Source organism: Echinops telfairi, unplaced genomic scaffold, assembly GCF_000313985.2.
Source record: "Echinops telfairi isolate 266 unplaced genomic scaffold, ASM31398v2 ScPeMD7_7468;HRSCAF=8506_0, whole genome shotgun sequence".
NCBI lineage: Eukaryota > Metazoa > Chordata > Mammalia > Afrosoricida > Tenrecidae > Echinops > Echinops telfairi.
This window is the reverse complement of record NW_022111369.1, coordinates 13,680,806-13,691,225: the sequence shown is the minus strand read 5'-3', so window position 1 is coordinate 13,691,225 and position 10,420 is coordinate 13,680,806. Positions and strand designations below refer to the sequence as shown.

The 10,420-nt window shown below is 41.6% G+C and overlaps 1 pseudogene; it reads right to left on the bottom strand.

The window, feature by feature from the left end:
- LOC115873324 overlaps positions 1-10,420 on the bottom strand; it is a 157,475-nt pseudogene that overhangs the window by 4,984 nt on the left and 142,071 nt on the right.

Genomic DNA, 10,420 nt, shown 5'->3' with positions numbered 1-10,420 from the left:
AAGTATTCTTGTGTTGAGGGAGTACTTGAGTGGAGGCCCAATGTCCTTCTGCTACCTTAATACTAAACCTATAAATGTAGGCTCATAGATCTAAAAAAAAAAAAAATCAGAAATTTTAAATTAAATGTTTAAATTTAAAAACAAAACAAGTAATTTCTTGGTTTCCTGTGGGAAACAGAACTGGGAAGAGAGTGTAGGTGGACAAATTCTATGCTCATAATTGAGTCTGGGAGGCAGACTCTCGTGGAGGGAGGCCTTCATGTCCGTGAGTTGGAGATGCATCCCAGGCACATTTTCCTAAGTAAAAGTGATTCCCCACAATTACCCCCAAATTACCCCAATTTTAAGGTGCCATTTATAAGGACGTGGTTGCTACTCTACGCTTGAAGGTTAACTGCTTGTTGTCTGCCATCAAGATTGATCAGGCTACCCTTCTGATAAGGATCAGAGATTACTTCCCTGGAGAAGAGCTCAGGGATACTTGTGGTCAAGCCAGCACAGAGACGGCCAAGGTTAAGCCGCCATCTCAACACTAGAACCCATCCATCTTGTTACTTATGTACCTTCCTGTTACGTGTACGCTTCTGGCACGTCCCCTTCCTGTGATGTATGTATATGATATGGCTTGCATTTCCAAGAGTATATAAGCCTGTGGGAGAATAGGTTTGTTCTCTCCCTTGATCCTGCCATTGGAAGAGGTGAGCCCTTGCATGCCTCGTCTGGTGTCTTTAATTTATCCTTCAATTACACAACTGTCCCTTAGAACTCATTCAGTTGTGGAGGCTCGTCCCCCACAATTTCCTTGTCTCTAACTCATATTTCTAGAGCCTTACACTTCATTTTTGACAAAGACAATTTCTTCTTAAGACGAGCTTAGGTCCTAGCAACTAGCACTTGCAGTTCCACCACAGCAATTTTAAGGCGCTCTGGTGGCACAAAGGAGCTCTGGTGGTACAATGGGTTACATGGTGGCTTGTTAACCACGCGGTCGGCAGTTACGTCCACCCGCTGCTTTGAAGGGCTTCTGGCGGGGTACAGTGGTGGTGGGGTGGGGGGTAAAAGGTAGCCGATGTCAAGGAGTTCAGGAAGGAAAAGGATGTTTTGAAACGGATTGTGGTAGTAATTGCACAATACTGCTTGATGTGATTGAACTATGGAATGATGTAATATCTGTATTAATTCCCAGTGAAATGGTTTTAAAAAAAAAAGTCAAGTGATTTATTTGGGGAAGGAGAGGTACAGAGTTTGGAAGAATCTCTGGTGTTCTTGTAATATTCGGTTTTTTGATATTTGTATTAGTCTGGGCTGACTAGAGAAACAAATCCAGAGACACTAATATGTGTGTAAGAGAGCATTTTATATCAAGAAGTAATTATGCATCGATAAAACATCCCAGCCAAGTCCAGATCAAGTCCATAAGTTTGATATTAGCCCATAAGTCTGATATTAGCCCATGAATTCCTCTTCAGACTCACACAGCACATGCAATGATGCCGAATGCAGTAAGATCACAGGCCGGGGGTGGAAAGTCCTGTGGGTCTTCTGGCAGTGGACTCAGCTCCAGGGCTCTGGCTGCCATCAGCATGACCCCTTGTGGCTTGTCAACAGGAATGTGTAGCAGAGAGAGAGTGTGTCCCTCCTCCAGGGAGAAAGAAGAAGTTCTCAGAATCCCGATGAGAAGACCACACCCACAAGGCGGGATCAATCAGGACGTGACCTGATCGACAGGCTAGATTCCACCCATTTATTCTTTTATGAAGTTGGCATGAAATTGTGTAACATAAAATTCTTACAAAATTGTACTCACTTTGTGACGCCCTTGTATTTTGTAATTTGCTTGATTCTGCAACTGCTAACAAACAAAATTCATAAATCATTAATCATCTGTTATACTTGAACTACATAGTTCTTTAAAAGGTGAGGTAAGTATTCTCATTATCATTCCCAAGTCGTAAGACTTAAATATAGAGCATTCCTTGCCATTTTATCAGAAATAGAATCCAGGTCCAGGACTGCTACACCTTCCTTAAAAAATAGTTTGCTCACCATTCATTTGCATGATCAGACAGTGTGGGATATGCTCCAGAAGCATATTTCCTCTCAGGATGAGGGTCAGCTATCTTGTCCTGTAAAATATGGGAAACTTGGCAGGTGAGCCAAAAGGAGCCATAGAGAACATGAAAAAGATGCATATGGCAATGTTCCCATAAATTTTATTTATAGACACTTGAAACTTGAATTTTGTATACTTTTTATATGTCCTGAAATATGAGTTATTTGATTTCTTTCAACCACACAAACGTATAAAAATTCTTCTTAGTGGGCGGTTTCATACAAAAGTAGATAGCAGGCCAAATTTGCCATGGAGGTATGGTTTACTGGGCTCTGTTTTATGAGGTGTTTTTGAAGTCTGAGTATCACATGAATTGCAATTTATGTCCGCAATGCGTGTATTTGGTTACACATTGGATAAAGAAGCAGCTTTCCCTCTATTTTGAGACTCTTCAAGTTGTAAAATTTCCAGCTTATTTAGCACATCACTAAATTCATGGCTCACATATTAAGCTAGAAAGTTCCCTGAAGAACAATTTTGTCCGCAGTCTCCTTGCTCTGTTTTCTTTCACTAGGCGCCCCCACCTTTGCATTTAACGAGGATAAATAAAATATTACCCTAAACAAACCATTTGCTCTGGGATAGGAACAAAAGGATTCAGCAAATGTTAGCAGCCATTGAGCCATCTGCTATTGGAAAGGAGTTTGATTAGCACCGTAGGGCCACCACGTAACTTTAGCTATGGCTGTGCTGAGTGAACACGGAAATAAAAGACATTGCCACCCAATTACGGGTTCGGGTTTCACTTGGAAGGAGAGGTAAACAGCAAAGGGGTTTTAATTTATTTACCGTCATTTCATTTATTTTATTAGCATGCAATTCGTGTACCACATAAGTCAATGGTTCAAATAGGTTAAAAAGAGTTATGCAATAATCTTCATTCTCGTATCTATTATTATTAGTTCCCGCCCCATCAAACCTCCTCTGTCATAACCTTGAGGAGATATTGATCTAGTTATTCTCCCTACGGATTTACCTAGCCTGGATTTCATGTAAAGAGTATCTCACACACACAAAAACAAACCATCAGCAACAAGGGAATACAACACAGAGTCAGCCCCAAATACAGCAGACAATTAACAAAAATTAGAACCAGTTAAAAAAGGGTCGAAAGGGAAAACGAATGGTAACATGTTAAATTTTGACTTGCTATATCTGCAGCAAGCCACTTTTCCAGGCAATCTCTTTGAGGACAATGCGATTCCCATCCCTGGTCAATGGTCTGAGGGAGTTCAATGGAGAGTCTGCAAATGGATTTGCGTTTTCACTGTCATCCATAGCCTTCTGCAAACTGGGAACTTAAGCTCTTAGCCTTCCTGCTTCCTTGTAGCCTGCATCTGGCTCAGGTTCATGTGGCCTGCCATCCCTGGGAGTTGCCAGTGCCCTGCCATCTTCTTGTACACATCACCTTCACAAAACTCTGCACCCACTGCCTGTGACCTCCCAGCTTCCTCCTTTGCCTTCCTGCTTCATCCACCACAGCGGAGTGAGTCGGAAGAGGGCTCCAGCTAGCCTCAGACCCAGGGACTGGAGTTGGACTGGGCTGGGATACTTTCTTGACACAAAATTATTTCTTGTTATAAAGCTCTCTCTCACATATACACGAGTATCCCTGGTTTTGTATCTTTAGGAAACGTTGTTTCTTTAGCCAACATACATGGATTGCGGGAAGAACAAACGTATCCGCTCTGGAAAAAAGGACAGCCAGATTGTTCCTTGGAAGCTAGGAAGGTGAAACCTCATTCCCTGTACGTTGGCCATGTTATCAGGAAGAATTAGTCCCTGAAGCAGGATAGCATGCTTGGTAGAGAGTCAGCACAAAAGAGGAAGAAGGACCGATACAGTGGCTGCCACCGTTGTCTCTCTCAGCAACAATAGGTTCAAACCTAACAACTGTGAGGATGGCACGGGACTGGGCCGTGCTTCAGTCTGTCGCACACAGGGTGGCTATGCGTTCGACCAATTGGAATGCACCTGAAAACAGCAGCAGCAGAGAACATACCCAAGAGTAGTATGGTGTATTCTTGCCCACAAAATAATACTGAATGCGATGTAATTACTAATTTATAGGAAAAGTGGGAGACAGATAACATAGTAGTTCATGCTATGAGGGTATGAACTTCAAATGCAGAAGTGGGAGACTATAGGAATAATTACTTTGGTTGTTCAACTAAAGTAAGTGCCAGGAATACAGGTACAGTTTGTTTTATTGTACTTCACCTCACTGTGCTTCACAGGTAAGGCATTATTTTAACAATTGAAAGCATGTGGTCACTTCATGTTTTTGCGTCATATTTTGGTAATTTTCACAATATTTCAATCTTTTATTTATACTGGGAAACCCACAAATCCACATGACTCAGTTTATGGTGATATTTACTTCATTGTGATGGTCTTGAACCAACCTCACAATAACTACAAACTGTGTCTGTAAAAGGGAAGAGGAAATGTATAAATTAAAGGAGACTTCAATATGTCAACCAAATGCAACACATGGACGTGGATTGGTTTTGGATGGAGACAAGCCAACCCTAAATAAAACATGGTGAAGAAGTTGGAGACATTTATATATTGATTAGTTATTTGATAATATTAGGGCATATTAATTTAAAGAAGATTGATAATGATATTTTAATACAAAGAATTCTTTTTTTCAACATATTCATATACAAGTAGACTGAAGTACTTATGGGTTAAATGTCTGGTATTTGTTCCTCATTGGAGAGCAGTTGTTCTATTTATTCTCCAGAATTATTTTGAATTTCCAGTTGGTAGCTGAAGCTATCCATTATATATAGGTTTGCTACGAATAGGTATATACTTGACATCAACGATATCAGATGAGCTCAGGCAAACTTCAGTGATTATATCAAACATCTTGGAGAAGATGAAAATGAAATAGCTTAATGGATTATTTTCAACCTCGAGCATGAAGATAGCATACCTTGTTTGTTGCTCCCCTGATTTTGGTTGGCAATATTCCATTTTTTTGTTTTGATATCTTCCACAATTTTAGCACATTCTTGGCTTCAGCTTTTCTAGGAAGCAGATTAATCACAAAAGGCCAAATATTGTATGGCCTCACTTATACAAAACTTCTAAACCATGCAAATGTATAGTGACCAGAGTTTTAGTTGTCATTACCAGGTGGGAATGAGCAAGGCATTGTTTAGAAAGCTGTGAGTTTTAGCTTATGATAATAGAAACACTTGTCAGTGATATTGGTGGTAGCTGTACCACATGGTATCTTTAAATTACACCTGTGAAAAATGGTGAATGGGCAAATGTTGGACTACTTCGATATAGGTCGCTGTTAGGTGCCATCCAGTTGGCTCCAACTCAGACCTGCTCTTTACACAACACAGCAGAACACTGCCTGGTCTGTGCCATGCTCACGTTTGTTCCCATGTTTGAACCCAGTGCTGTAGCCACCGTGTCCGTCTGTCTCATCGAGGGCCTTCCACCCTCTTGCCGCCCCTCCACTTTACCACCGTGATGTCCTGCTCCAGGCACTGGCCTCTGCTGACAACCGGTCCAAAGGACAGGAATGAAATCTTGCCATCCTTGCTTCTAAGAATCATCCTGGCTGTACTTATTTGAAGACAGATTTGTTTATTCTTTTGGATGTCCGTGGGTACTTTCAGTAATCTTTGCCAACACCACAATCCAAATGCACCGATTCTTCAGTCTTCCTTGCGAAATGGCTGAGGGAAAAAAGACACAACCTCCACAATGATTTGAATAGATTCTTGAGTTTGGGGGCTGAAGCAAGAGCACAGCATGAAGTCTGGGGTGCTGGGTGCTGGGGTCCTGGGCTGTATCTATCGGAAAGAAGAGGTGTGCACTGCAGAGGAATAGCCGATAGCAGAAGACCTGCCAGAAAGCCAGCCTAGAGTGGGAGGCCCACCATAAGCAGAACACAAGGGCTGACTTGATGACTAGCTCAGGGCCCCTGGATTTCTTTTCCAAAGTATCTCCTTCAAGAAACTCATTCTTTCTGTTCAAACCTTATCTCTGCCTCTTGTCTGACTTTTGTCCCTTGACTGAAATCATTCTTGTGAGAGGGACAAGAACCGAGGGGTGGCGAGTCTTGAAATTCTGAGCCTGCTCCCGGTAACATTTGTTCAATGTCCAATTTTCATATGTATATGGGGCGATTGAAAATACCAATACTGTGGTTCAGGTCAGGCGCACCTTAGTTCTTAAAGGAATATCTTTACTTTTCAACATTCCAAAGAGGTCTGCTGCAGCTGATTTATGTGCCACAATGCATTGTTCGATCTCTTCACTGCTGCTTCCATGAGTATCGATTGTGGATTCAAGTGAGACAACATTCTTGACAACTTCCATCCTTCCTCCATTTATCGTGATGTTACCTATTGATGCAGTTCGGTTTTCCTTACATGGAGTTATAGCCCATACTGAAGGCTGCAGTCCTTGATCTGCGTCAGCAAGTGCTTCAAGTCCTCCTCACTTTCAGCAAGCAAGGCTGTGTCATCTACCTAGTAAAGGTCGTTAATAAGCCTTCCTTCGATCCTGATACTGCGTTCTTCTTCATACCATACAACTCTGGTTATTTGCTCAGCATATAGATTGAGTAAGTGGTTGAGAGGATGCAACCCAGACGCACACCTTTCCTGATATTAAATCATGCAGTATTTCCTTGCTCTGTTCTTAGAACTGCCTCTTGATCCATGTACAATTCCCCATGACCACAATAAAGAGTTCTGGAATTCCCATTCTTCTCAAGGTCCTAGTTTGTTATGATCCACACAGTCAAATGCTTTGGCACAATTAATAAAAACCAAGTAAGCGTCTTTCTGGTATTCTCTACTTTTAATCAAGATCAATCTGTCAGCAATGATACCCCTTATTCCAAGCGCTCTTCTGAATCTGACTGGAACCTCAGTCAGCTCCTTGTCGGTGTGCTGCTGCAACCACTGCTGGACGAGCTTCAGAAAACTTTTACTTGCATATTATCTCAATGTTCTCTAATTTGTTCTGTAACTTGAGCATTCTATTGGGTCACCTTTGGGGGCTCATACAGCTCTTATCACAAGCCACACATACATCGATTGCATAAAGCACATTTGTACATTCGTTACCCTCATCATTCTCAAAACATTTGCTCTCCACGTAAGCTCCTGGCATCAGCTCCTCATTTATCCCCCCTCCCTCCCTCCCCGGTCCCCCCTCCCTCATGAATCCTTGATAATTTATAAATTATTATTTTGTCATTTGGGTCACCTTTCTTTGAAATGGGTACAAATATGGATCTCTGCCAGTCAGTTGGCCAAGAAGCTGTCTTCCAAATTTCCTGGCACAGATGCATGAGGGCTTCCAGTGCTTCATCAGCTTATCGAAATACTTCAATTTGTATTCCATTAATTTTTTGGAGCCCAGGTTTTGAATAATGCTTTCAGTGTAGCTTGGACTTTTTCCTTCAGTACCGTTGTTGTATGCTCGTAAGCTATCGTTTGAAATGGTTGCTTGTTGACCAGTTCTTTCTGGTACATTGCCTCTGTGTCTTCTTCTATCATCTTTTGATGCTTCCTGTATCATTCAATATTTGTCCCATAGATTCTTTTAATATTGTAATTCAAGTCTCGGATTTTCTTTTAGTTCTTTCGGTTTAGGATACTATGCATACATAATTATTATTTTTGCAAATTAAAATTGAGATTATTGCATTTTTCTCTCCTCTTTCTCCATACATTTAGAAATCTTCAGTTTGACTCTCTTTCGTTATACCTGGTGTCTGTTTACTTTGCTATGGTGGCTTCCACATTTCTGTCACAAAGTGGCTCATTCCTGTGTAAAAGGCTCAGAGGTCATATCTTACACCTCTGACTCTTTAGAGCGAAGGAGAATCCCACTCCTCTCCAGCCCGAGGCCTACTGTCATGAAAACATGGTCAAATGTGATTCCACCATCCATCCTTCATTACCCTTTTCAGACACAAGCTCTTCCTTCACGACACACTGCTGGGTTCGATCATTTACTGTAAGGACCACAGTGAACTCACAGACACAACTCAGAATTATGGAGGCTTATTGGGAAGGTGACAGTCTCCACAGGTGAGGATGAGTACGCAGTCGGGATTCGATCCTTGGTCCTCTGCAGGACCTCTCTTCATCCAGCAGTCAAGTTGCTTTCTGGTCCTCAGCCTCTCAGTCATGTGGGCCTTGGCCTCTGCCTTGGTGGCCAGGAAGTTCACCTTTACACTATTTCACAGTCCCACATTCTTGGCGTTGCCTCTGGGCTCTGTCTCATGGTCTCCTTGCTTCGGCCTCTCGTCTCCGTGTGCCAGGGCCTCTGCTGCCACTGCCTGCTTTAAGTAGAGATTTCAAGGGTGCTCTGTTCATGCGCTTCCTCTTTGATGGCCCTGAGGATTCTCTTGGTTCCTGCTCCCAAGAGGGCTCATTCTTTTTTTTTTTCTTTCAGTTTTAATAATGTACTTTTTATTTTATTCAATATATCCAAAATTTTATCATTTGGCATGCAATCAATCAAAATTATTAGTGAGAAGGTTTCCATAGCTTTTAAAAGTACCAATTCTTCATAATCAGGTGTGTATTTTACACCTTACGAGACAATTCAGATGAGTCCCATTTTGAGGGCGAAGGAGAGTACAGCTGAGTGGTTACAGGATTAGGCAGCAAGGCGGCATAGAACTTCTGGGAAAGGTGGGAGCCCACTACCTCGCATCATCTTCTCTCGCCATGACTTAAAGGACAACTAGATACATTTCGTAACCAATGTGAAGGTGAGTCTTACGTAACCCAGAGAAGGCAAAGCTCTATCCCTCTTCTGTTATCATATTGATTAATAAACTACGTGTGATTGAAATGTGTTGAGGAAAGTTCATCTTTATATATGAAAATCTTTGATTATCATTTCAAAATATCCCTCAGTATAAATTTTTGGCTGGGAGGGTGTTAGGAACCATACGGAAACTGGCCAGTCCTCTGTTAGTTTTCCACCCAGTGCATTTGCATGGTCCCACCCACTCACTTGGTGGGAGTTACAGAAACCTGAATAGAAGAGCCTTATTAAGAAATTTCACTTCACAATGTTTTAGATAGCAAGTTATTAAGAGTTCACTATACAGTATTTCTTTAGTTTTGCGTATAATCAGAAAGGCACAAAAGGAAGAGTCTCACACACACACACACACACACACACACAATTTATTTTCAGTGGAGGGCTTTTTCCAAAGTAAGGTTAGACTTCTAACAGATGTCTGTATAATTGAAACTCACTGCTAGCTCTTGACTTTGTGCTGGATTTGTAACCCGTGTTACAAATTTACACTATTTGTAAATTGTTAGAAAAGCATCCCTCTTGTTTTCCATGTGGGGCTTTATGAGGAGTTTCTCCCTTAAAAAAGACTCCATTTTTCATTTTCCGCTTTCATAAAATGTTTCTGCTAGACTAGGACAGTAAAACCACAAAGCAAAACCCATTGCCATCAACTAGTAGCAACTTTATACCAATTACTTAAATCCTACTTATGTGCCACATCTATCTAGCCATCTGTTCAGTGTCTATTTCCAAAACCACGATCTTCAATAGAAGCAGAAGGAAAAGCACCACCTGTGCCCCAAGCCTTTTAAGTTTCCCGAGCAGGACTTCAAGGTTACTCAAGCTAAGTCCAAGTGCTTTTGCACTATGCTGTTTCTCACAGCAATCAGCAGAAACAAGTCCACAGTCAACATGAATTATATGTGTAGCCTGACTCACATCAAGGCTATTTCTTCTTGTTTTATGAGGTTTAAAAACATAATTCTTTTATCTCCATCACGAGTATTATTCTGTATTATCTCAATGTTCCAATTAATATCCCATTGCCATCGAGTTGATTCTGACTTATGGTGACCCTATGTGTTACGCAGTTGAAGACTGCATCATAGGGTTTTTCTTTCTTTCTTTCTTTTTTAAAAACCATTTTATTGGGGGATCATACAACTCCTATCACAATCCATACAAACATCAATTGTGTAAAGCACATCTGTACATTTGTTGGCTCATCATTCTCAAAACATTTGCTCTCCACTTGAGCCCCTGGCATTAGCTCCTCATTCCCCGCCCTCCCTCCCTGCTTCCCCCTCCCTCATGAACCCTTGATAATTTATAAATTATTATTTTGTCATATCTTACACGTCTCCACTCACCCACCCTTCCATTGTCCATCCCCCAGGGAGGAGGTCACATGCAGATCCTTGTAATTAGTTCCCCTTTTCCACCCCACCTTCCCTCCATCCTCCTGGTATCACCACTCTCACCACTGGTCCTGAAGGGATCATC